General features: G+C 53.0%; 1 protein-coding gene across 2 annotated transcripts in view; it reads right to left on the reverse strand.

Moving 5' to 3' along the window:
- GNG7 (G protein subunit gamma 7) overlaps nt 1-27,291 on the reverse strand; it is a 139,533-nt gene that overhangs the window by 15,397 nt on the left and 96,845 nt on the right. The window contains exon 3 of one of the 2 annotated variants that reach the window (XM_040241881.1): nt 15,229-15,265. The exons of the other annotated variant lie outside the window; for it this stretch is intronic. The gene's annotated coding sequence lies outside the window, so the exon portion shown is untranslated. The remainder of the gene's footprint in view (nt 1-15,228; nt 15,266-27,291) is intronic. 2 annotated transcript variants of the gene reach the window in all.

Raw genomic sequence — 27,291 nt, forward strand, 5'->3', positions numbered from 1 at the left:
TCAGGGTTAGAGAAAACCCCAAGCGAGATGGAACAGCAGAGAGCCCCAGCGTGGCGCCTCCTGTCTGTAAGTGACCCTGGGGCTCCTGGAATCCTGTACGCTTTTCCCAAGACCTTGAGCAGACTGTCACGTCGGCTTCCAATGGGGCCGCACACATGTGCCGGGGAGACCTTTGCATCATCACCTTGCACCCCCACCAGGCGTCTCAAGATCACGTCTCTGTCCCCTAGTTCCTGGTGATGCGGGCTTGGCATTTCCTGGCGGTCGAGTTTGCTTCCTTCTGCCTCGGAGAGTCAGATGGAGTAATGGGTGCGGATGCAGGAGCTCTAAGATGCCGTTTGGCCTCTGGGTCTTGCCAAGATGCTCAGCACAACTGTGTGTGCATATCATTCATGGGGTGGAGGTGGGGGGGATGCCTGGCAAATAGGTACCCAAGACCTCAACGGGGACGGGAGGGCTGAGCCTCGGTGACCTCGTGAATAAAACTAAGAAGGAGACAGCTGACTGGGGCGGCCCAGGTCCTGCGGGGATCTTGAGCAGCAGGGCTGATGGGAAAGTGGACTGGGCACACACCCAGGCATCGAGGGAAGCCCTGACCAGCCGGGCATGTTTCTGGTGGGCAGAAGCAGAGGCCTGCGAGAGCAGACGTGCTCCCTGGCTCAGCCTGTGATGCCATCTCCACCCTCAGAGGTGTTTTCCGCTGCACAGGAAGCAGTGACAGGGAGACACAAAAATGCAGGAGATTCCTCTGAATTCCGCGCATAGCTCTCATAGCTGGGAAGAGCTCCACTCCCAGCCTGCTCGTGATAAACCGAAACTCAGCCGCTGGGGCTGCTCTCTCTTACCAGAAAAGAAAGAACGGGACGCCAGGGGACGCTTCTGAAAGTTGGTTGGCTAAGCTGCGTAAAAGGAAAAGAATGTGAAAAATTCTTTTCGCTGGCGGGGCAGAGGCGAGGAGCAGGGCCTTGAAAGAGTGGTGGCTCCTGGTCCTGGTGGTCCAAGAGGAGGTGTGACTGGGGGCCACTGGGGACCGCTCCCTGGGTGCAGTGTCTGCCTGCAGTGGGTGGACACCCAGGCACAGCCCCAGTTCTTCAGTTGCTCAGTCGTGTCCGACTCTTTTCGACCTCATGGACTGCAGCACACCAGGCTTCCCTGTGCTTCAGTCTCCTAGAATTTGCTCAAACTCATGTCTATTGCGTCAGTGATGCCATCTAACTATCTCATCCTCTGTCGCCCCCTTCTCCTCCTGCTCTCAATTTTTCCCAGCATCAGGGTCTTTTCCAGTGAGTCAGCCCGGCTCTGAATTCCATGCACTGAAGGTAGACCTGCAGCCCCGGGGCCTCAGGGTGAGATGAGCTGCTCCCTGGAAAGCCTCGGCCGCAACTTCCATAAGCACAAGATGCCAGGCCTGAGAGAAGGTGGGCTGGGACCCCTCAGAGTGCCCCCGCAAAAGGCTACCTACTGTCCTGAGGAGGACAGACAAGTCAGCTGACATTGGTGCTGTCCTGGGAGCTGTTGGGGGGTGGAGCAGTATTCCTGCCCCCCACCTCGATGCCAGGAGCCCCCCAGTTGTGACAACCACAGGCATCTCCAGACATGGCTCAGTGTCCCCAGGGGAGAACCACCCCTCATTTGAGAAGAATCAGGTTAGAATCCCCCAGTGGAGTTCCCACAATAATGTTTCTGCCCTGGATTTTACTATTAAAGACAATAAGGATGGGACTTGCCTGGTGGTCCAGAGTTTAAGGATTTGCCTTCCAATGCAGGGGACGTGGCCTTTGATCCCTGTTCAGGGAACTAAGATCCCACATACTGTGGGGCAACTAAACCCACGGGCCGCAACTACTGAGCCCATGTGCTGCAACTAGAGAGTTCACAAGCTGCAGTTAAGAACCAACACACCCCACCCAAAAAATAAATAAATGTTTAAAAGAATGTACGAGGACTGTCACCTTAAGGAAAAAAAAGAGATAAAGAGCATCACAGGAAATGGAAGGAGGGTTTTTTTTTCTGTGTGTGTGGCAGGGCTTCCCAGGTGGCATGGTGGTAAAGAATCTGCCTGCCAATGCAGGAGACACAAGAGACTCAGGTTTGATCCCTGGGATGGGACAATTCCCTGGAGGAGGAAATGGCAATCCACTCCAGTATTCTTGCCTGGGAAATCCCATGGACAGAAGAGACTGGTGGGCTACAGTCCACGGAGTTGAACAGTCGGACACAACTGAACACACACACACACACAGGCACACACACCTTGGTTTCAGGGCCCATCCAGAGTCAGAGCTAATGTGCCTGATCTCACTTGTGGCCTGGAGTGACCCTCGGACCCCACTTCCTTTGGGGGGCTGACTGATGATGAGAATGCATCTGTCACACCCGACCTTCACCAGCAACCTAGCCAGGGGTCCTCAGGGCTGTGCACACCTCTACAATGACCCCCAGTGACCTGGAGAATCCCCTTTCCTGGGGTGCGAGCCGGACCTGAGGAGAGGACGGAGTTCGGCTCTGGGCGGGGCGGTGTCGTGTGGCACAGATGTGGGAGGGGGATAACCTTGGTGGGCCTGCTCTTATAAAGGGAGTGAGTATGAAGGGGACTCCGCACAAGGGAAACCCTCTGTCCCTGGCTTTGAAGCTGGAGGCGGATGTGTGGCAAGACACAGGGGCAGCTGCAAGGGAAGGGGGACCCCCTGCTACAGCTGCATGGAACCGAGTTCTGGAACAATCTGAATCAGCCCCAGGGAAGGCATTCTGACAGCAGCCGGGAGAGACCCTGAGCCGAGGGCGCAGCCTCACCACAGCCTTACTGCCGACCTTCAGGGCCTTGAGCTGGAAGCCACGAGGTCTGTGCTGGCTTGTTACGTGGCATGGCCGGCTGATACACTGGCCAGGCGAAGCCCAAGTAGGATCTCCTGACCGTTGGCCTGGCCTCTTTCTAGCACTCTCTGTTCCAGATGCTGGACAATTCCAGCTGGCAGCCACTCTTCCCGCTGAGCAGGCACAGGACGTGTGTTCTCTTTTGTAATGGCCCTGAGATGCTGGCGAAGCATTAAAGCCAGAGGAGTTACTGGCAGTATCTCCATCAGCAGCCAGCCTGTTCCCTGAGGTTCCTGCTCCCTGGGACATGAGTGCCACATGCATTTCATCTCCAAAGGCACAGGAAGTTGATCTCAGTGAATTCAAGCTCAGAAAAAGCCGGCTACTTCCAGGAGGTTCTGAAAGCCCCCTCCCCACCTCCTCATCCAGGCGGATGAGGCCATGCTGGGTGAGTCAGAGCCCAGGAAGGTGGCCTTGTAGAGGGAGGGGGGCTGCCGGCAGCAGGAGCCTGTGTCCCAGGCCTCATCCCTGGCCTGCAGGGAGGGGAGGGGAGGCAGGCGGGAGCGAGTCCGTGTCCTCAGAGAGAACAGAAACAGCCTTCATTCTGCTTTAACACTTCCAGAACTGGTAGCTTTACAGCTCACCGAGCTTCTGAATTTTGACTCCCCTCCTCGCCTGCCATGAAACAGGAAGGAAACAAAACAACCCCCCTCCAACACAAACCTCCAGCCAGACTCGACAGGAGGACAAACAAGGCCTGGGTGAGAAAGCAGGCTCCCCCATTCCGGGGGTAACCGCCCCCCGAGAACACAATGTTCAGAAGAAGAGGAGGCGGGCTGCTGTGTGAAAGAGGGAAAAAAAATCCCAAAGCCAAATAGAACGAGATGAGGTTTGAGAGAACAGTATCTGGGCTTCTTTTAAGAACAGGCTGCCCTCCTGCAGGGCTTGGCAGGGCTGGGCAGGGCTGGCTGGCCACCAGCTGTGCCTGCATGCAAGCTGATTACCCAGTGTTTCTTACACACCTACTGTGTGCATGAGGCCTTGGCTCTGCTTGCCTCTTGGGGGCCCCCTGCACCACAGTCCACAGCATGGAAGCCCCTAAGTAGGGTGTTTCCACAGGGATGAGGTCTGGGGCATCTGTTGTTGTCATGACTGGGGGGCTCCAGGCATCAAGGAGGTGGGGCCAGGGAGGCTGCTCCAAACCCCACAGTGCCGGGGACGGGCCCTCATAGAGGATGGCCTGGTCCTCTCTCCTTCACTGTGCCTGGGGTTGGGGAGAGACCTGCTCTAGACTCCACAGAAACAGCACACGCTGGAACTTAGGGTGATAAGGTCAGAGGGAGGGGAGGGTGCCTTGCAGTGTCCCCAGCAGCTAGACGTGGGGGCCTCCTAGCCTAGCTCCCAGTCCCAAGCAGGGTCGCATACAGAGGGCCACGGGCACCACACCGGCACCTGGACTTTAGTATGAGGTGGACGAAACCTCTTTGACTCCCCAGCATCCCCACCCTCCCCCCGCCTATCTCCCATCCCACCCCTCCACCCACCTCTCCCCCATCCCCATCTCCAGCCAGGTTGGCTCTGGGCTCCCCCTTCCCGGCCTCGCATCTGGGCCCGAGCTTCTGCAGGATGGAGGTCACCCTGGCCTGGCCTGGGGCGGGCCAGCCATGTGACGGCCTCTGTGACCTTGAGCATGGTGACCTTTGGTGGGCCGCAGGGGCCGTGAAAGACCAGCTGGGTCTCCGCGAGGCAGATGCTTCCCCACAGGAGGCCCACACCCTCTGGAGACCAGGGTCTTGTGACTTGCTGTCAGCATGGGCTTCTTTCATGCATGGGCTAAATCGGGTCCCTTGGCAGCTATTTTTAGAAAGGGCTAGAAAAAAAAGGGAATGAATGAGGTGCCCACAGGCGAGGGAAAAACAGAGCTGCAGGGCGAGTGACTGCCCTCGGCCGGAGCCCGGAGGCGGGCGGACAATGCGCCCCGGTGACAGAGGGCTGACAGTGCGGCTGGTGAGGGAGCAGAAGAAAGGGCCTTCTCTGTCCGCCCAGAGGATGACTGCAGTCATGTGAGCGTGTGCAAGCGGGTAACCCGGCTGGGCCAGCAAGCTGAGCGCCTGTGGCTAATGTCAGCCCTGTTCTCGGCTTCCTGGCACCCAGGAAATGCCGTCACCCTGGCCCTGGGAGGCTGCAGCTCGGATCCAAAGGGCAGGAGGCTGGGAGAGGGCAGGGCGGTGTTCCCACCTGAGCCTGGACAACCTCCTACACATCCTGCAAAGCCCCTTGAAGAGTCATCCCCCTCTGAGAAGCCCCTGGTCTACCATCTATGCACAAGGCTGCACTGGAACCGTTCCTTGGGGGTAGCCACAGCTCTGTGGATGCTCCTTGGCATTGCATTTCTCGTGGCTGCTGTCACAAATCACCACAAATTTGCTGGCTTAAAACCACACACAGTGATTATCTCGTGGTTCTGGAGGTCAGGAGTTTGACTCGGGCCTCACAGAGCTAAATCCAGGCATGGGCAGGGCTGGTCCCTCTGGAGGCTCCGGGGAGCACTGGCTCCCCCCTTTTCCAGCTTCCAGAGGCACCTCGTCCCTGGCTTGCAGCCCCTCCCTCCACCCTCAGAGCCAGCAGAGCAGCATCTCCTGTCTGCCTCTGAGCCTCCCCCTCCCTCTTATAAGGACCCTGTGATGACACTGGGCCTCCCGGGGAATCCTGGATCACCCTCATCTCAGGGGCCTTAAATAATCCCTCCTGCAAAGTCGCCTCTGCCCAACGAGGTTATGTGTCCACAAGTCCTGGGACCAGGACAGGGGCATCTTTGGGGGCCATGGCTGGGAAGCTGGGCACCAGAGTGACGTCTGGACGAAAGGGACGGGTGGCTGCAAGGCAGGGCGTTTACCAAGGGGGCTCTGTCCTGGAACTCACTCTGTCCTCAGGGCCAGTCTCTCTGCCAGGACAGGCCCCCCACCCCAGGATCAGGCCGCCAGAGGAGCGCACCTGGCAACACCTGACATCCGCAGTGGACGCCATTCGAGGGCAGGCGCCCAGGAGGGCAGAGTGCAGACGGCCTTTCCTGCGCAGAGGCACTGCTGTGGATGGACCTGGGGCTTGGGTGCCGGGCTCCAGCTCTTTGCTCTGGGCCCTGGGTCGCTTGTCAACACCCGTGGGACCAAAGGTGAAACAGCCCGCATCAGAATGACTAATGGTGACTAAGCACCTGTTACCTCACCTCTGATGTGGTTACAAAGTCCTGGAACCATGCACACCCAGAGAGACTCTCCCTAAGGGTTAGCTGTAGTCAGGGACATTTTTCTTTCTTTTAAAAATTTTTTTGTTTGTGCCGGGTCTTTGTCGCTGCAGGTCTTTCTCTAGTTGCGGTGGGTTGGGTACTCTCTAGCTGCAGTGTGCAGGCATCTCATTGAGGTGGCTTCCCTTGTTGCAGAGCACGGGCTTTTGAGCATGTGGGCTTCAGTAGCTGTGACACTCGGTCTCGGCAGTGGTGCGTGGGCCCAGCTGTCCCTTGGCAGGTGGAATCTCCCTGGACCAGGGATCAAACTTGTGTCTCCTGCATTGGCAGTCAGACTCCCAACCACTGGACCACCAGGGAAGTCCAGGGACATTTTTTATATTAAATAGGTGGGGGAAAAACAGTGCAATTAGGTGCACAATTTAGAGGCATGCCTGTGTGGGGAGCCAGACCCTAGAACAGGGGCTGCGGGCCACGTCTGGGAGGTCTGTGGTCTTCCCTCTGAGGGCTCCTGGCATCGAGGGGATGGGGCCAGGGAGGCTGCTTCACACCCCACTGTGCCCAGGATGGCCCCTCGGAGAACAGCTGGTCTATGTCAGTAGTGCCCAGTTGGGGTCTGGGGGAGACCCCTATACGAGTGGCTGAGGAGTGTGTCAGCTCAGGAGACCCTTTCCTGTGAAATGAACATATGATTCTGGTCCATCGAGGAGTCTGGGTGGGCCGGCGTAGCTCCCGGGCACCTGCTCCAGGCAACACCACACGTCCTCAGTGTCCAACTCCAAGGGCCCCCAGGTGCCTAGCAGACAGGGGGCCTGGAGTCAAAGCTCAGGCTGCCCTGGAGTAAGACACAGCATCAGGATGTCTGGATGGAACCCCTACTCGGGTGCTGACTCCTGTGTGTCTCAGCTGGAAGCCTGACCTTCAAATATAGGGTGGCGGGGGATGAAGGGTGGGGGATGGGCAGAGAAGCAGCAGTCTCCATCCAGACTGCAAGTCTCGGCATTGACCAGGGTGCAGTCTGGCTGTGTCCTCATCTGGGGACACTGTGGAACCTTCCAGAGAGGGCTACCCCTGCTGACCATCTGGGGGATGCTGAGCCCTGGTGGCTGGGTGGGATTGCAAGAGCCGGCTGACCGCAGGTGGGGTGGGAAGCAGGGGTGCAGAGACCAGCGCTGGATCTGCAGAAACCCCCAGCGAGAGTGAGCTAATCTCAGCGTCCCAGTGGCCTCTGCCCCAAGATGAGGTTTTTGTGACCCATGAGGAATTTCTAACAAAGAGATCAAGCGTCTGGATCTGTTCACACTGACATCCTTTTTCTCACCCGTCCAAATTCCATTACGCCTTTTCTCGTTAATGCAGAAACTTGGCCAAGTGCCGGGCTGCCTGGGAAGCGCCCAGGTCTCCTGTGGCCCTTGCTGGAAAGGGGAACTCTGCCGCAGGGCTGGGTGCCCAGTTCTAGGAGTCTCTGCAGGGCTTAGGAGAGGCAGCTGGGGGCCCACTGGACACTGGAAGTAGAGAGGGTGCATGGAATGCATGGGCGTGACCTTGTGCGACCCTCAGGGACTGGTGCGGGGGTGCCGGTGGCTGCTCAGACTTCTGCCCCTGCCCCTAGGGACATTCCTCAGTGGCCTGCTGAGGCAGGTGGCTGTGTTTAAGAAGCGCACTTGACTGGGAGCAGTGGGGGTGAACTTCAGAAGCTGCTGGCAGCGCCTAGTGGACAGGCAGAAGGCACCCAGGACACAGCCCTGCGGCCACAGCAAATTCTGCCAACACCCCTAGGGACCCTGGAGCAGACTCTCCCCCAGCCAAGCCTCTGTGTGAGAGCGCAGCCTGGCTGACACCTGGATGGTGGCCTGCTCTGACCCCAAGTAGAGGACCCAGTGAGGCTGTGCCTAGAGCCCTGACTCACGTGAGATGATGAGTGGGTGGAACTTGGGGGTATTTGTTATGCAGCATCACTGACTAACACATCAGAGGACGTGAAGAGAGGACCCAGGCCTAGAGGAGATAGAATGAGCCTAAGGTTGTCTGCTGAGGTTCCCTCATTTTTCTCTACATTGTCACATCAGTTGGACCTGCTGCTCCTGAATTCAACTACATGACTGTAAAAATAATATAAATAGAAAATATAACACTGGGAATTCCCTGTGGTCCAGTGGTTAGGACTCGGTGCTTCCAGTGTAGGGGGTATGGGTTATATCCCTGCTTGGGGAACTAAGATCCTGCAACCTGCATGGCTTGTCCCTCATTCCCCCAAAATAAAGTACCATTAAAAAAAAAAAAAAAAAGAAAATATAACATGAGTGTCCAAGAAATAATGACTCCCTCCTGGCCCCAAGGTCTTTGACTAAAATGACCACTCTAGGAAGGTCCAGCTATGTGTCCTGCTTTGAAAAGCCAGCCCCCAGGCTCCCCTGATGGCAGGGGAGCAACAGAGTGATGGTGGGGATGGGAGAGCCAGGCACAGCCAGGAAAAGAAGATCGAGGTTTGCGCTGCTCCTTGGCAGGCGAGAATCTTAGTTCCCAGACCAGGGACTGAACCCGTGCCCCCTGCACTGAGAGCAGCCTCAGCCACTGGACCACCAGGGAAGTCCTCTTCTTGCACTTTTTAAAACAGTCACCTAGAACCCCACCCCTAGCCCTCCAGCATCTCCTCCCTCCAGCACTCAATGCACGTGCCCAGTGGGTCTCGCTTGCACTCGGGTGGGTCCCACACAGGGCACTGTGGGGATGGCGACCCCACCCCGCCATCCACTTGCTGGGGCAGAGGCTGGCGGGACTAGGATTCCGTCCCTGTGTTTCACCACTCACGCCTCCCTAGCAAATGTCCCCACTACCCCAGCCATGAGATGCTGGGAACTCGGGGAAGAAAACCAACCTCTGTGATTCAACTGCTCTGACGCCCCTGCAGCACGCACACTGCCGTGCTGCCTCCTCTTTTCCCTTTCGGCAGCTTCGCTGAGACATCAAGTCAGAAAACAAACAGTTCACCACTGAAGGTGTTCACTCATTCAATGGTTTTTTGATATGTTACTAGATTTTAAAATTACAAAAATATATCTATATGACATAACATTTGTCATTTTAACTATTTTAAGCATACCCTTCACTGGCATTTAGTGCATTAATATTATTGTGCCGCTATCGCCACTACCTGATTCCAGAACATTCCATCATCTCTCCCAAAAGAAGTCCTGTCCCCATCAGCAGTCACCCCCATCCCCACCCCTGGCCCCTGACCACCAGGAACCCACTCTCTGTGTCTGTGGACTTGTCTGTTCTGGACATTTCCCATCAGCGGAGTCACACCCTGTGCCCTTCTGTGTCTGCTTCTCTCACTGACCATCTTATTGTCAGGGTCTGGCCGCGTGGTAGTGAGTGTCAGCATATCTCTCTTTCTTGTGGCTAAGCCATGCTCCCATCTGTGAAGGGATATGGTGTGTGTGTACATCATTAACTGCTGGACAGTGGGGCTGTGCCCGCCATTCAGTTCAGTTCAGTTCAGTCGCTCAGTCGTGTCCGACTCTTTGCGACCCCATGAATCGCAGCATGCCAGGCCTCCCTGTCCATCACCAACTCCTGGAGTTCACCCAAATTCATGTCCATCGAGTCAGTGATGCCATCCAGCCATCTCATCCTCTGTCGTCCCCTTCTCCTCCTGCCCCTGATCCCTCCCAGCATCAGGGTCTTTTCCAATAAGTCAACTCTTTTCATGAGGTGGCCAAAGTATTCGAGTTTCAGCCTCGGCATCAGTCCTTCCAATGAACACCCAGGACTAATCTCCTTTAGAATGGACTGGTTGGATCTCCTTGAGTCCAAGGGACTCTCAAGAGTCTTCTCCAACACTACAGTTCAAAAGCATCAATTCTTCAGTGCTCAGCCTTCTTCACAGTCCAACTCTTACATCCATACATGACCACTGGAAAAACCATAGCCTTGACTAGACGGACCTTTGTTGGCAAAGTAATGTCTCTGCTTTTGAATATGCTATCTAGGTTGGTCATAACTTTTCTTCCAAGGAGTAAGCGTCTTTTAATTTCATGGCTGCAGTTACCATCTGCAGTGATTTTGGAGCCCCCCAAAATAAAGTCTGACACTGTTTCCACTATTTCCCCATCTATTTCCCATGAAGAGATGGGACCAGATGCCATGATCTTTGTTTTCTGAATGTTGAGCTTTAAGCCAACTTTTTCACTCTCCACTTTCACTTTCATCAAGAGGCTTTTTTTAGTTCCTCTTCACTTTCTGCCATAAGGGTGGTGTCATCTGCATATCTGAGGTTATTGATATTTCTCCCGGCAATCATGATTCCAGCTTGTGCTTCTTCCAGGCCAGCGTTTCTCATGATGTACTCTGCATAGGTGAATTTTGCTGCTGTGGACATTTCTGAACAAGCATCTGTTTGAGTATGTGGCTTTTCAAAGCTGGCCTCTTCAGCTCACCTCACTGAACTCCCACTGCTGGCCCTTCCCCGATGCTCAGAGAAAGTGGTGATGGCCCCACAGGGTACAGGGGCGTCCCACCCAAGTGGGCAATGGGCCTGGAAGACTGTGTGATGGTTCATTTTATGTGTCAGTTTGGCTGGGCCATAGCCGCAGGTTCGATCCCTGGATTGGGAAGATCCCCTGGAGAAGGAAATGGCAACCTACTCCAGTATTCTTGCTTGAAGAATCTCAAGGACAGATGAGCCTGCAGGCTACAGTCCATGGGGTCTCAAAAAGTAGGACATAACTGAAGTGACTTAGCACACACTCATCCATGGGCTGCCCAGATATTTTTGGAGACTTTTTAAAAACCATTTTCACTGCATTACCCAACCAAGAAAAATCTGATAATTCTAGTCTTTGTGCAGCAGGAACCTGGTCAAATGACATCTTACTGTTTTTTAGAGAAAAGTTGGCACAGCCCCAATTCTCCCAAACCCAACCCTTAGAAAAGAGATGAACTGTGCTCACTTTGTCTTTGAATCAAAGAATTCAATACAGGGGTTCCCTGGTGGTACAGTGGCTGAGAGTCTGCCTGCTGAGGGAAACTAAGCTGGTGGGCCACAGCTACTGAAGCCCATGTGCCTAGAGTCAGTGCTCGGCAACAACAGAAGCCACTGCAGCAAGAATCTCGTGTAGCGCAGCTAGAGAGTAGTCCCCATGCACCACAGCTAGAGAAAGCCCACACGATGCAGCAAGGAAATCTCAGCACAGTTCAGTTCAGTTCAGTTCAGTCGCTCAGTCGTGTCCGACTCTTTGCGACCCCATGAATCGCGGCACACCAGGCCTCCCTGTCCATCACCAACTCCCGGAGTTCACTCAAACTCACGTCCATCGAGTCCGTGATGCCATCCAGCCATCTCATCCTCTGTCATCCCCTTCTCCTCCTGCCCCCAGTCCCTCCCAGCATCAGAGTCTTTTCCAGTGAATCAACTCTTCGCATGAGGTGGCCAAAGTATTGGAGTTTCAGCTTCAGCATCAGTCCTTCCAATGAACACCCAGGACTGATGTCCTTTAGAATGGACTGGTGTCCTTTAGAATGGACTGGTTGGATCTCTTTGCAGTCCAAGGGACTCTCAAGAGTCTTCTCCAACACCACAGTTCAAAAGCATCAATTCTTTGGCGCTCAGCTTTCTTCACAGTCCAACTCTCACATCCATACATGACCAATGGAAAAACCATAGCCTTGACTAGATGGACCTTTGCTGGCAAAGTAATGTCTCTGCTTTTTAATATGCTATCTAGGTTGGTCATAACATTTTCCTTCCAAGGAGTAAGTGTCTTTTAATTTCATGGCTGCAGTCATCAACTGCAGTGATTTTGGAGCCCCCCAAAATAAAGTCTGACACTGTTTCCACTATTTCCCCATCTATTTCCCATGAAGAGATGGGACCAGATGCCATGATCTTCGTTTTCTGAATGTTGAGCTTTAATCCCAGCACAGACAGATAAAAAAGAATCCAATACAATCCAACCAAGCAGAATCCCATCTCCTCAGAATGCATTACCAATTCAAACCTGTTGGGTGGGTGGGTGGGAGGGACCCTGGGCTGGTGGTCAATAGACCTGGTGCCAAGTTGTTACTTTGTCATTAAAAAACTAAAAAAAAAAAAAAAGAGGAAGAAGGACTTCCCTGGTGGTCCAGTGGCTAAGACCCCCGAGCTCCCAATGCAGAGGGGCTGGGTTTGATCCCTGGTCAGGGAACTAGATCCCACATGCTGCAACTATGACCCAGTGCAGTCAAATAAATAAGTATTAAAAAACAGAGAGAGAGATTTTTGATGGCTAATTTCAAGTCAGTTTGGCTGGGCCATGGGATGTCCAGGTATATATGCGGTCTGACATTCTTCTGGATGCTTCTGTGAGGGTGTTTATGGGTGAGACTGCCATTTAAACTGGTTGAAACTGAAAGTGTTAGCTGCTCAGCCGTGTCCGACTTGTTGCAACGACTATAGCCCACCAGCTCCTCTGTCCATGGGAATACTGGAGTGGGTTGCCATTTCCTCATCCAGGGGATCTTCCCGACCCAGGGATTGAACACGCCTCTCCTGCACTGACAAGCGGATTCTTTACCGTCTGAGCTACCAGGGAAGCCCTTAAACTGATGCATGCTGAGTCAAGTGGGTTACTCCCTAGGATGTGGGAGGGGCAGGGGAGCTTTCCTATTCACAGGAAGGCTTGAACAGAACAAATACCAGGCCTCCCCTGAGCAGGAGGGAACCCTCCAGGGATAGGCTTTGGCACTGGCTCTCTTGGGTCTCCACCCTGTGGCCTTCATAATCAATTCCTGAAAGTAATTCTCTGTATTCACACCCTGTTGGTTCTGTTTCTTGGTGAACCTTGAGTAATACGGACCACCAGGTGCCTTGTGGGCGGAGAGAAAGGAGCTTGAACCCTGGCCTCATGGTCCACCAGCCCTGGGTCCCACTGAGCCTCTCTGCTGCCTCAGTTTCCCTACCTAGAAATGGGGACAAGGAAACCTGCTTCCCCAGGCTCCTACCAGAACGAAATCGGACCAAGAGGCCGGGCCTGGCCCAGAGGAGGCTCTTGATAAACACCAGCCAGCTTGCCGAGTGGGGTCTGCAGCAGGAGGTGGGGAGGGGCTGTCAGGAGGGGCTGGCCAGGTGCCTGGGAGCGGGGCCAGGGCCTGGGTGGAGCTGGCTGACGTCATGGCTGCAGCTCGGTGTCCTGCCGGCTGACAGGTGCAGCAGGGCGGGGACCTAATCCCCCAGCACGAGGCCACGTGGCTGCAGCCCCTGCTTTCCTGACACCTGAGCCTGGCAGCTGTGGCTCTGCCAGGATTCCAGACATGTGTGTGTCCTGGGGGACCAGGTGCACCTGAGGTCTGGTCTGCCTGTTAGGAAAAGGGGCCATGGACCCGCGCTCTGCTGATGGACAATGTGAAAAGATCAAGACCAGGGGACCGGAGACCACTGGGAACCACCCTCGTTTCAGAGCACTGTCTTCATCATCACAGTTCCCAACGGCCAGACTGTGCTGGCGACAGCACGGCACCTGCCTTGGGCACGGAATCTGAGCAACACAGGAAACTCAGTGATCGCGCTCAGTGTCTTCACGTGATAGTTTTTAAGAAGTCAAAATCAATGCAAAATATCCACAAGGAATCAAATGTCAAGATTTTCTTTAGAACTTCCCTGATGGCCCAGTGGTAAAGAAACTGCCTGCCAATGCAGGGGACACAGGTTTGATCCCCAGTCTGGGAAGATCCCACACACTGTGGAGCAACTAAGCTTGTACTACTGAGCCCATGATCCAGAGCCTGGGAACCACAAGAGTCTGAAGCCTGTGCTCCTAAGAGTCTGTGCTCCACAAGAGAAGCTATGGCAATGAGGAGCCTGCACATTGCACAAAGAGCACAACTGTAGAGAAAAGTCCCATGCAGCAACGAAGACCCAGCGTGACCAAAAGTAAATAAATGAATAGATTAATAAATTTTAAAAATTAAAAAAATTCATTCATTAGAGACATAATCTGATAGGGCTGGAGTTAGCTTGAAACAATTCCCTCTTTAATTGAAATTTTAATCTCAGGACTTCCCTGGTGGTCCAGAGGTTAGGGTCCCTGCATTTCCACTGCTCAGGGAACTAAGATCCCACATGCTGCATGGCTTGGCCAAAAAAAGGCTCAGAGAGGAAGCAGAGAAGCCAGGTCCAGAGTGAAGCCCCCCACCTCAAACCAGCCCTCCCACTGCGTCTTCAGCAAGTCCTGCAAAGGGTCCCAAGAGAACTCCGTTTGAGCCACACCACCATCAACATCCTTCAACAAGAGAGGTGCTGCGATGCCCTTTCCTTCCTAAGCAGCGATGGAACCTGTGGAAATTAACTCACATGCTCTCAGACGACCAACGGGGCCATGGAGCAACCACGGGGGCAGGCGGAAAACGCTTGGTGTGAAAATGAGACCTGCTGAAACCTGTGGGATGAGGGCGTGGGAGGAAAAGTGCCAGATGCAGATGGCACGTCAGGGAAGTTCCCAGATCCATGACCCGACTGGACACCTGGAGGAACAGGGAGCAGAAGGGCCAGCGAAACCCCAGGCCCGTAGGGGAAAGAAGTGACACAGCCTGAGATAAACGGCATAGCCAAGAGAAATGAGAGGGGAGCCAGAGAAACCGAAACTGGTGCTTTGACAAGAGGGGCCATCCTGACAGGCATTCAGCCAGACTGATGAGGAGAAAGTTGGGGGAAGACGCCAGGGACCAGAGGGGGATGTGCCTGCCGGACTCCTGGACCTGGGAAGGGCTGTAGGAGGGGAAGGTCATAGGAGGATGCTGCGGATGGAGGGAGAGAGGCAAGCAGTAGATTAGGTAATCTACACGAGAGGGACCGAGTTCCTGGAAAGACCCATGTTTCCAGCCTGCTGGCTGGAGGCCCTTCGACGCCGGTTTCCTATTGACAGCTTCCCTCCCTTCATCTCGACACGACCACGCTTGGGAAGTCACAGCATGTTATTTCCGCTGCAGGGAGATGAAAGGGGCCTGCCCAGACACGGCAGAGGCGGGCCTGGGATTTGAACTCGGGTTTCCTGGCAGGTGGCCCAGAGCTTTGTTCCTGGTGACACAATCCCCCGTGTGTCATATGCACACCAAATACTCCCACTTGTTTGTTCCTTTTTTTGAAAAACAAGGGATTCCAAGCTCATGAAGTAAGAGAAAACACGACATACCTTTTTCAGTTTTTCCAAGAAGCAGCACTGCTTTACCCTGTTTAGAAAGACAGGAAGAAAAAAAAATCCTGGTTAAATATTTTTAACTTAATTATCTCCAGCTTTTCTCAGAGAAATACTTGGCTGTCACCGAAAATGTGGCATTTGATGTGGAAACAGGCCATGTCCTCCAGAGAAAGGGGGGTTATTTCTGGAGAATCCACTTCATTCTCTCTTTTTAAAAAAATATTCTTATTTATTTGGCTGTGCCAGGTCTTATTTGTTGCATGTGGTATCTAGTTCCCTGACCAGGGATCGAACCCAGGTTCCCTGCACTGGGAGCGTGGTGTCCTACCCACTGGACCACCAGGGAAGTCCCTTCCACTTCATTATTTATAACCAATCCATGCAGGACACACAGTGGTGTTTCTCTGGGGGCGGGGGAGGGGCGTCGAGTTTTCTTCTGGAAACTGTACTATTCCATTTTGGGACACAGGGACCCCAAGCCTTGATATGGAACCCAGCCTTGACGCGTGTCAGGCTTGGGGTTTTTCCATGTCTGGTTTTCGGCTTTGATGAAAGCCACGTGCCAGGGTGAAAAAAAGGGAGAGGTGGAAAATGCGATCTGGGGGCAAAGCAATTAACCTCAGGGTGGAAGAGGTGACAGGTATATGGGGGCAGGAAGCCAAGGGATCTGAAGCTGGCCGCCCCAGGCTGAGAGGTCACCCGGAAAGAAAGGAAGTCCCTGTGAGTAGACCCCGGGCGCGGGGTGGGCACCGGTGCTTTAGAGCTGTCATTCTCCAGAGGCTCTGAGAGGAACCCTGGACGGAGCCATCCCTCTGTCTGGTGACTGTGCATGGCACAAGAGGCTCTAGGGCAGCCACGTCCAGCTGTCAGGGTGACCCAGAGGCTGAATGCCAGCCTCCACGCTGCTCCCCACGCTGCACCCACTGCCCTGAGAACAGACCGCCCAGGGAGGCACTCGCCAAGGCCAGGGGGAGAGGCAAACAGTCACCTGTCTCCTCCACACACAGCTGGTACCAACCTCCCATGGGAGGAGGAGGAGGCTGTGGGCTACGGAGGCCCGTCCTCTTCGGCCACACAGGTACCTCAGCTTGGGCTTCCCGGGGACCCCTGCAGCTGCCAGGCCACCGATTACACCTCACAAGCCAGCAGCTAGGGACCTCTCTGGTGGTCCAGTGGCTAAGACTCTGTACTCTCAATGCAGGTGGCCCTGGTTTGATCCCTGGTGGGGGAACTAGATCTCACGTGCTGCAACTAAGTTTACTAGCCGCAACGATGAATGACGATCCTGCGAGCTGTAACTAAGACCTGGTGCAGCCAAATATATAAATTGAAAAAAAAAGAAAGAAACAGAAAAGCCGGCAGCTAGCCCACTCTTGAGTTCTAGGAAGGCCCGCCCTGGGGAGGCCAACAGAAGCCCCCGCCCGCTGCTCAGCACAGGCCAGGCTTCCCCAGCTGCAGGCTGGCCTCGGGCGAGGCTGTTTCCCCCTGGCTCCGAAGGTCCCCGGTGGTTTCCAAGAGCCGGCCCCTCTTTTCTGCAAACATTAGCTCTTTCCACAAACTAACAGTGTTTTTTTCCACCTACACAAAGGGACATGCTGCTGCTGCCATTCCTGGGCCAGGGTGAGCCTTTCTCAGTGGCCCCAGGCTCAGAGGGCTGGCATAAGAGGCCACCAGGGAGACCCAGCCGGGTTCCAGCCTCAGGAGGGAGGGGGCTGGGGCAGCTTTCTATAAAGCAGGGGTTCCACCCTTGGCACTGCTGATATTGGAGTCCGTCCCTGGCATTGTGGGATATGGAGCAGCAGCCCTGGCCCCCACAAGCTCAACACCAGGAGCCCCCCCCGCCAGTCTTGACAAACACAGTCATCCCCAGATATGGCCCCATGTCCTCTGGGGGCAGAGTCTCCCCCAGGTGAAACCTCTGCCTTGAGGCAGTGCTGGGTGAGACACACAGATCTAGAGGGAGGCTTCTGGCAGCGGGAGTGCTTGCATTGATCCAGGGAGGTGGGGGAGGTGTCCCCAACTCCTGCTAAAGGTCAACACTGGGCTCTCCTGTGGCCTATGGGGTGGGGAGACACACCACTGCAGGGCTAAGTGTGTTGAGGCATTGGGGTTCCAGGGTGCAGAGGTGGCCCCTTACCACCAACCCATGCTCCCCTTGGAGGGCTGGGACCCTCCCTGATCGCCTGCCCTGGGAACAGGGCAAAGTCTCGATACCTGTGGACTCTGTGCTTGGGAATCCACCTACGGGGTAGATCTGTAACCCCCATATTGATACTCGGGGGTGGGAGTGCAGTCATTCGAGGACACAGGCAGAACAGTGAAACAATTTGAGTCAACAAGAAGCATTTTCTCATCTGAGTGGAACCAGGTGGTAACCAGGGTCCTTTTCCACCATTCAGGGCCACGTTTTTGGCTTTGGGGTTTTTTTTGGGTGATTTTGTATCTAATGACCCCAAGCATAAAGCCGAAGAGCTGGCCAGGATCCAAGTGCAGCAGGGCAGTGAGGTGCTCACGGAGACAATAAGTGTATCAAACGAGCTCCGTTCAGGCAAGGGTCGCAGCCCCCGCAGTGACTTAATCAAAGAACTGGTGTCAGATCGGGTGTCTCCAAACAGAAACGAACGTCACACGAGGTTGAGTGGGGATTGGTCGTGACAACAAGGCGACAGAGGCTCTTGGGAGCCTGGCCCTGAGTGTCCCCAGGAGCGGCGCGCCGGGTTCACTAATTCAGTGTTTGTGGCAACTGTTTGGCCCAGAACTGCTGCCAATGATGGTAATCTACTGTTTCCGTGTTTTCTCTTCTTTACGACCACAGAGGGAACACAATTTCATGTTCCCAAATCTAGAGATTAGGTAGTCACAAAGATCATCCATAATCCTATCACCTTGATTTTTTAAAAAACATGTAAACATATCTATCCATTTTTACAAATTCAGGTCCTTTATACTATTTGATTACCTGCCTTTAAAACTTTTCTTAATTTGCTTAATATCACATCGTGAGGGAACCATGACAGTTAGCGCCTCCCCACCCCCAGCCCCGCCCCATCTTTCAGACTTTAAAGATGCGAATGTTAGGCTTCCCTGGCGGTCCGTGGGTGAGAATCTGCCTGCCGGTACAGGAGACACGGTTCGATCCCTGGTCGGGGAAGGTCCTACTCGCTGAGAAGCAACTAAGCCTGCGCGCCACAACTACGGAAGCCCGTATGCACTAGAGCCCGTGCACCACAACAAGAGAAGCCACTGCAATGAGAAGCCCTCTCAGCATAACTAGAGCCACTGCTTGCCACAACTAGAGCATAGCCCAAGTGCAGCAACAAAGACCCAGCTCAGCCAGAAATAAATAAGTAAAAAACAAGCACACAAAAAAGATTCAAACTTGTGTTCACATGTCCAATCACATAAGCTAATTCACCTGTCTGGCATTATCTGTAAAAGTTGCAACCTAGGCTAACTTTGTTGGACTTACGAAAAAAATGGGACTTATGAATGTGCTTTTGGAAGGGAATTCACTCATAAGTGGGGACTTACTGTATTTTCCCATGCCATCACAAATTCTTTTAACACTTGATTTTGGGACAATTTTAGATGGAAAGAAAAGTGACAAAAACAGCATGGAGAATTGGCACCTGCTCTCAGCCAGCTCTTCCTAAGGTTGCCATCTCACCAAAATGAAGAAATGAACACAGGCACCTTACTCTAAATTCAGCTCCAGGCTTTATCTCGATTTCCCTGGGCCCCTTTGCCCTCCAAACTATGTCTGTTCTGTTTTGGGGTCCCATCTATAATACAAATGCTATGTTTAGAAACAGGATCTTTTTGGATGTACCGTAATTTATATGAGTAGTAGTAGTCCCTTGGACAGCAAGGACATCAAACCTATCAATCCTAAAGGAAATCAACCCTGAATATTCATTGGAATGAATTCACTGATGCCGAAGCTGAAACTCCAATACTTTGGCCACCTGACTCGAAGAACCGACTCATTGGAAAAGACTCTGATGCTGGAAAAGGTTGAGGGCAGGAAAGAAGCGGGCAACAGAGGATGAGATGGTTGGATGGCATCACTGACTCAATTGGTCATGAGTTGGAGCAAACTCAGGGAGATAGTGGAGGACAAGGAAGCCTGGTGTGCTGCCGTCCATGAGAGCTGAACACGACTTAACTACTGAACAAGTATGGTGTATATACATTGTTGCCCATTATTGGATGTTAAGGCTGGTTATTGTTCTTTTTTAAAATATTAATTAATTAATTTTATTTGGCTATGGCAGGCCTTAGTTGTGGAACTCAGGATCTTAATCTTCATTGTGGTATGTGGGATCTTTAGTCATGGTATTCAAACTGTTGGTTTTGGCATGTAGGATATAGTTCCCTGACCAGGGATCAAACCCAGGCCCCCTGCATTGGGAGCATAGGGTCTTAGCCACCGTACCACCAGGGAAGTCCCATGGATGTTTAGGTTGTTGTGATTCTTTCCTTTACTTAAATCATTATACCACAAAAATCAAATGCACATAAAACAAATATCCAAGCATACGAAATTCTGTGTACACCTCTCTTTCCCTCCCCCTCGAGGATGAATGCTTAAGAGTTAACTCTGAGTTTAAGGGCTTCCCTCATAGTGCAGTTGGTAAAAAATCTGCCTGCAATGCAGGAGACCCTGGTTTGATTCCTGGGTGGGGAAGATCCCCCTGGAGAAGGGATAGGCTACCCACTTCTGTATTCTTGGGCTTCCCTTGTAGCTCAGCTGGTAAAGAGTCCGCCTGCAATGTGAGAGATCTGGGTTCAATCCCTGGGTTGGGAAGATCCCCTGGAGAAGGGAAAGGCTACACGTTCCAGTATTCTGGCCTGGAGAATTCGCAAAGAGTTGGACATGACTGAGCGACTTTCACTGAGTTTAAAGGTATAGAGGATTTGATCAACTCCCAGCTTGGCCTTCAAAAAGATGGCAAAACGGTTCCAGCAGGGCCATCAGGCTGCTCACTCACCCACTGCCTCAGCAGGCCTGGGCACCAAGCTATTTTCTCAGATTCAGACACGTGTTATTTTCTCACACTTTTTTTTTCTTGGCTGTGAGACATGTGTAGGATCTTAGTTCCCCAATCAGGAATTGAACCCTGGCCCTGGGCAATGAAAGCTCGGAGTCCTAACTACTGGACCACCAGGGAAGTCCCATTACACTCTTTTATTAACGTAGGACATGTCTACAGGAGAGTGTGCAGACGGCTCATGTATAGACCATGCATTTAAAAAGTGTGTGCACCTGGGTCGCCATCGCCTGTATCAAGACAGAACATCTCCAGGACCCCAAAGGCATCCCAGGGCCTCCTCCCCAAGGGAATCACTATTCTGATGGAATTACTTTTTATTCTTATCATCATCATCCTGACTTTTACTTCTGAAGGTGGGAAAGAGGGTACAGATTCTGACCACAGGATGAGCCCATTTAGGTGAGAGGAATAACTTCCTAGAAGGTTCTAGAAGACAGAGAGCCAGCATCTGCTCAGAGAGGGAGAGGAGTCGGTCTTTCTGGCCCAACTGAGGTGCAGGGAAGGGATGTTGAGCGAATTCTGGCCCTGGCTCTGGGCACTTGTCTGGACATCAGTTCTCTACTTCTCTGAACCCTAAAGCCCCATCTGTAACACGATGACCCACGACATTACTCTCAGGGTCCAGATGAGGATGAAATGAGACAAACACGGTGCCCATTGGGGCAGGAAGCACTGATCTAATGATAAAAATAACAGTGGATGTGACACACAACACATAGGCATGCCTCATTTTATTTCACTTCATGGATATCAAGTTTTTGTTTTGTTTTTTACAAATTGCATGTCTGTGGCAACACATTCCTGCAGGGAATAAAGAGTGCTGCTCTGCACTGAGTCCAAGGAAGTGGGTGTGGAGATGGAATCTCGTCCTGGTAAGGAAGCTGTGGAGACTGTTGAAATGACAACAAAGGACAGAAGGCAGGACACAAACTTAGTTGATAAAGAGTTTGAGAGGATCAACTCCAGCTGTGAAGAAAGTTCTCCTGTGGGTAAAATGCCATCAAAGGGCATTGGACATGATGGAGAAACCATTCATAAGAGGAAGAGGCCGTCAAATCTGCAGACTTCATTGTTGTCTTATTTTAAGAAACTGCCACGGCCCCCTCCCTCGCCCACACTGCGGAGGCAGGACCTTCCACCAGCAAAAAGATTACAACTCCCTGAAGGCTCAAGATGATGGCTAGTGGTTTTTTTTTTTTTTTTTTTTTAGCAACAAAGTATTTTTTAACTAAACCCGAATCCTGAGAAGTAGGAGCTGTGGCTCTGGGATCAAGGGCAGAGTGGCCTGGGTCAGTGGGAAGGCCTTGGGTCCTGGGCTGGAATCCGTACAGCTGGGGAGGCCCGGCTTCTGGGTCCTACTGATAAGATCCTCGCTTCCTGGATGGCGGAGCCTCGGTGGGGGAGGGGCTGGGCTGGGGTCACAGGGGATTGGGGTGGGACGGTCATGCTCACTGAGTGTGTACTCTGGATCAGAAACTAAATTTCCCTTCTTTCTCCTGAGAAAGGTGTTACGGCTGCTTTGCAGACCCAGTCTGCAGGGTCCTTCATGTTTCAGGAGACACAGGCTGCTCCCTGGCTCAATCATGAGCCAGGGAGGAAAATTCCAGAAAGCCTGGCTCCTTGACTGTGAGTTTTCATTAGCAGGGCCTTGCTGTATACTCAGGAGTGGAGGGAGATGGTCACATGTGTGTGTGCGTGCGCGCACGCATGCAGTTGGGAGAGTGGGTCACTAGGGCAGGGGGTCTTCCCCAGGGAAGCTCTGCCCCCCATGGGAAATCTGTGGTCATCAGGACTTGGGGGCTCCTGGTGTCGAGTGGGTGGGGGCCAGGGATGCTGCTCCACACCCTACAGGCCCCAGGACAGCACCCCCAGAGGATGACTGGCTGAGGTTAGCAGGCCCAGATAGGGGAGGTAGAGGGATGGGGGTGGGGGACCCAGTCCCGGTCTCTGCACAAGCTCCTCCTGGCCTGGGATTCTGGGCTCCACCTCTGGGTGCCTTTGCCTAAAGCTCTCATCCTGGCTGTTCTCAGCTTAGTTGCTCAACCTCCAAGGGCCTCTCCTAGAAGGCTTAAAAAATAGATGACCTGCTTTTTTTTTTTTTCTTCTGTCTCAGAGATGCCTAAGAGCACAGCCTCCAGTGGAGGAAGCTGTCTTGGCAGGGAAAGAAACCAGAAGTGCTTCTCACAGATTTTCACCAACTCTTCTGGGGAGAGAGGAGGGTAATCCCCTTCCTTGGGCACTTCTCTTAGAAGTTTCTCTACATTCTACTTCTTAGAACGAAACTGGGCTCCAGGGTAAGCACTCATGCCCTCCACCCGCTTGGGGCTTTGCAGCAAAAATCCAGCAATTTAGAAGGTTCTCAGTAGGCTGACTCCCTGGAGCTGCTGCTACCACGTGCCCTCAGCCTGCCCAACCCAACAGGGGCCAAGTCCTTACAGCTGCAGGGGACACACCTACAGCTGATGCTGAAAATAACAAATAAACTATATATATATATATATATTATTTTTTTTTTTTCAGTTGAAAGCTATCCTTATCTTCAGTATTTATGACAGGGTCTCTCCCCCTCAGCTCTGCTGACATCAGAGCTGGCTCATCCTCTGTGGGGGGCGCCATCCTGGGCACTGTGAGGGGATCCACAGCATCCCTGGCCCAACCCCCTTGATGCCAGGAGCAGCTCCCTGCAGAGTCATGACAATCCCAGACGTCCCCTGACATGGGCCAGTGTCCCCTGTTCCACTGAAAATACCTTGTTGTTGTTTAGTCACTAAATTATGTCTGACTCTTTGCGACCACCAGGCTCCTCTGTCCATGGCGTTTTCCAGGCAAGAATACTGGAGTGGGCCGCCATGTCCTCCTCCACAGGATCTTCCCCACCCAGGAATCGAACCCGAGTCTCCTGTGTCTCCCGCATTGGCGGGCAGATTTTAGACCCCTTAGCCGTCTGGGCAGATAAATCGGAGCTGTTTGAGTGGGGGAAAGGGTCTGTTGGTGCCTACCCTCCAGGACTAAATCCCCAAGAACTGCAGACATCTGGGATGAGGAACCAGTCATCAGGGGTTCCCAAAGTTTGGAATCCCCCAACGTGATGCCCCACCCATCTGGGGAGCTGAGGCAGCTGGCTAGGGTGTGGCCCATTGGAGGGGCCCCAGGCGACTTCCATGGGCAGCCAGGGTGGGACCCCCAGTGAGGCTGGCTCGCATCCACAGGAAAGAGAGGCCCAGGCGATCCACAGGCTCAGCGCTTCCGGATGGGAGGGTGGGGTAGTGCATCCGCGTGTTTAATGATGGTAGGAAACAGGAATGAGAGATCCCGTTCCTGCCCTTGGGGAATTTTCTGTTTGGGCGGGGAGGATGGGAGAAGGGAGGGATTCTCAAGGTGCAGAAATAGACGCTCATAGCATATGATATAAATGCTACCTACTAACACACATTTTTCTATAAAAGGTCAAATAGGAAATATTTCAGAATGTCTGTGGCAAAAACTCAACTCAGCAGCTGCCACAGACAACACGTTGTGGGCATGCTGTGTGCCAATAAAATTTTATTTGCAACAACAGGCAGAGGGCCAGATTCCATTCCCCTGGCTGCAGTTTGCAGAACCCTGAGCTGGAGAGCTGAACAGCCTCTGAGATAAAAGAATGACAGTTCCTCCAAAGGTTAAAATAGAATCACCCTCTGACCCTGCAATTCCACTCCCAGGCATGTAACCAGGAGATATGGAAACACATGTCCACACAGAAAAGCGTGCACAATGTCCAGAGCTACATCATCTATACCAGCCAGAAGTGGACAGGACTCAAATGTCCATCAACAGATGATGGATAAACCACCGTGGTCTGTCCACACATGGGAGCATCGCTCAGCCATGAAACGGAGTGAAGCCCTGACATTTGCTACCACATGGACAGACCCTGAGAACACGATGCTCAGTGAGAGAAGCAGACACAGAAGGACACACAGAGTGTGACTCCACTGATGGGAAATGTCCAGAACAGGAAAATCCACAGATACAGAGAGTGGGTTCCTGGTTGTCAGGGGCTGGGGAAGAGAGAACAGGGTCTAGGGTTATTTTGGGAGTGAAGAAAATATTTTGGAATTAGGTAGTAGTCATAATTGTACAACCTTGTGAATGTACCAGAAACACTGAATTGGTAAATGGGTAAACTTTATGGTGCGTGCATTGTATTCGACTTCAGTTGTGTCTGATTGTTTGCAGTCCTATGGACAAGCTCCTCTGTCCATGGGATTCTCCAGGCAAGAATACTGGCGTGACTTGCCACTTCCTCCTTCAGTGGATCTTCTTGACCCAGGGATTGAACCCGCATTTCCTGCATTGCCAGGTGGATTCTTTACCATTGAGCCACCAGGGAAGCCCAAATTTTATGGTATGTGAATTATATCTCATTTTCTTAACAAAAAGGAGTTAAGCATGAGAAGCTTCCTGCAGTATACGTGTCCAGGCCCAGAGCTTGAGGATGGGTAACCCCAGGGGGTTCCATGGGAGGCCCTAGCTGGACAGTCCCCAGAGTTCAAGCCAGGATATGGGCGATCAGTGCAGAGAGGACAGGGGGCCAATGACTCAAGCCACACAAGTATGGCCTAAAATGGACATGCCTGCCATGTAGGGAGTTTGGGCCTCTTCCTGGGGATGGAGGGAAGTTTCCATGCTGGCAGTGATGGGTTCAGGTTGGGAGGATAAAAAGCAGGGCCTCATCATGACTTTTGAAGTTCCTCTCTAGAAAAAAAAAAACTAAACACACTTTATGACCGCATTGGTATAAAGACGGATGCATCCAGGCTGGGTTACCATATTCGTGGTTATCTTCTGATGATGCGTTAAAGCATTCTCATAGGCTTCATGGATGAGCAGACCTGGAGCCCCGTGGGGAACAGCTTGGATGAGAACCATGAGGGGGGCCTGGATGGAGGCCATGGTGGGGAAGGAGAGGAACTTAAGTGGTTGAGAAGGTTGGGGAGGAATCAACAAGGATCTGAGGTTCTGGGAGGCTCTCCTCACCCAAACGGAAGTGTAGGTTGCAGCGGAGAGAAGGAGGTGGTCCTGAGACTGGGAAGATGGGGGTGTCTACTCTGTCAGGCAAGGCCACCCCCAGACACATCCTTTTTTCTGAGAAGTCACTGCAGCCAGAGGAGCAGAGCCCAGTCTTTGAGCAGGGTGCATTCTGGGCTGGGGGTTGGGGTAGGGGGAGCCATGGAGACCCCGGCTCTCAGTGAAGAAGAGTTTGGAGCCGGCCTCGGAGGAATGTGCTTGCTTTAGGAGTGGGAGTCTTCCCGTGACCCTCTATGGCCTTCCACCATGCCCCTGCCCAGGCCCATCACCCAATAGCGTCTCCTCCACAACCCTTACTGACTGAGCTGGAAGACTCCTCTCCAGATTCAGGGAAGATACTCAGGGGAACCCCTCACTCTGGTGCGAGGAACATAGTGTCTCTCCCGTATCAGATGTCACAGCCCTAACCCCAGACCTCAGAATGCAACCTGATTTGGAGGCAGGGCCGTTGCAGGAGTAACACGTGGGTTCGATTCCCAGTTCAAGAAGATCCCCTGGAGGAGGACACAACAACCCGTTCCAGTACTCTTGCCTGAAGAATCTCCATTGGCAGAGGAGCCCGGTGGGCTACAGTCCATGGGGTGGTACAGAGTTGGACACGACTGAAGCGACTTAGCATGCACACATGCAGGAGCAATCAGTGAAGGTGGGGCCACATCAGAGCAAGGGGGGTCCTAATTCAACATGACTGGCATCCTGATAAGACAGGGATGATTAGACACAAACATGTACACGAGGAGGAGGCCACATGAAGACAGAGGCAGAGATCGGGCGAGGTGTACACAAATGCCTCGAGAAACCCTGGGACAGACCCTCTCTCATGGCCTCAGATGGAGCCAGCCCTGCCGACACGTTGGTCTTGGACTTCCGGCCCCTGGAGCTGCAAGAGGACATGTTTCTGTTGGGTGTAACTCTGTTACAACAGCCCTGGGGGACTCACACACACCCCTGGGTGCTGGCTTGGTCTGACACCGTGGGGAGGGGCTGGTGACAAGAAACCAGAATCAGGGTCCGCTGTGGACACGTGTCAGTGCCTGCCAAGCTGGAGTCTGAGCTTCCTCTTCAGGAAAGCCTGATTTTTGTTCAAAAGTTAATTTAAAAAATTAATTCTGGGAGGCTAACAACTACAGAGAAGGGTCAGAGCTGGGAGTGACACAGAGAGGTGGGTGTCAGGGAGGAAGGGGCCCTTCTTGCGGGGTTGGGCGGGGCCAGAAGGGCAGAGGCACTGGGAGAGCTTTTATTTTTTTTAAACTGTCCTAGGTGGCACAACTGGAGAAGGAACTGGCAACTCACTCCAGTGTTCTTGCCTGGAGAATCCCAGGGACGGGGGAGCCTGGTTGGCTGCCGTCTATGGGGTTGCACAGGGTTGGACATGACTGAAGCGACTCAGCAGCAGCAGCAGCAGGTGGCACAACTGGTAAAGAACCTGCCTGCCAATGCAGGAGACGCAAGAGACGTGGGTTTGATCCCTTGGTTGGGAAGATCCCCAGGAGTAAGAAATGGCAACCCACTCTAGCATTCTTGCCTGGGAATCCCTTGGACAGAGGAGCCTTGTGGGCTACAGTCCATGGGGGTCAGAGTCAGACACAACTGAGCGCGCACACGCAGATATACTTAAACAATTCACCCTCTTGACCATTTTTAAGCTCAGTGGCACTAAGCACATTCACATTGGGGTATAACCATCCTCACCATCATCTCCAGAACTTTCTCATCTTCCCAAACAGAAACTCTGTCCCCATGAAACACTGACTCCCCATCCCCTCCCCCAGCCCCTGGCCCCACCATCTTCTTGTCTCTGTGGATCTGACTCCTCCAGGGACTTCCTATGGGTGGAATCAGTGTTTGTCCTTCTGCGGCTGCTTCTCTCACTGAACATCATGTCCTCAAGGTCCATCCATGTTGTAGCAGGTGCCAGAATCTCTTTCCTTTA

Source organism: Oryx dammah, unplaced genomic scaffold, assembly GCF_014754425.2.
Source record: "Oryx dammah isolate SB20612 unplaced genomic scaffold, SCBI_Odam_1.1 HiC_scaffold_5, whole genome shotgun sequence".
NCBI classification, from domain to species: Eukaryota; Metazoa; Chordata; class Mammalia; order Artiodactyla; family Bovidae; genus Oryx; species Oryx dammah.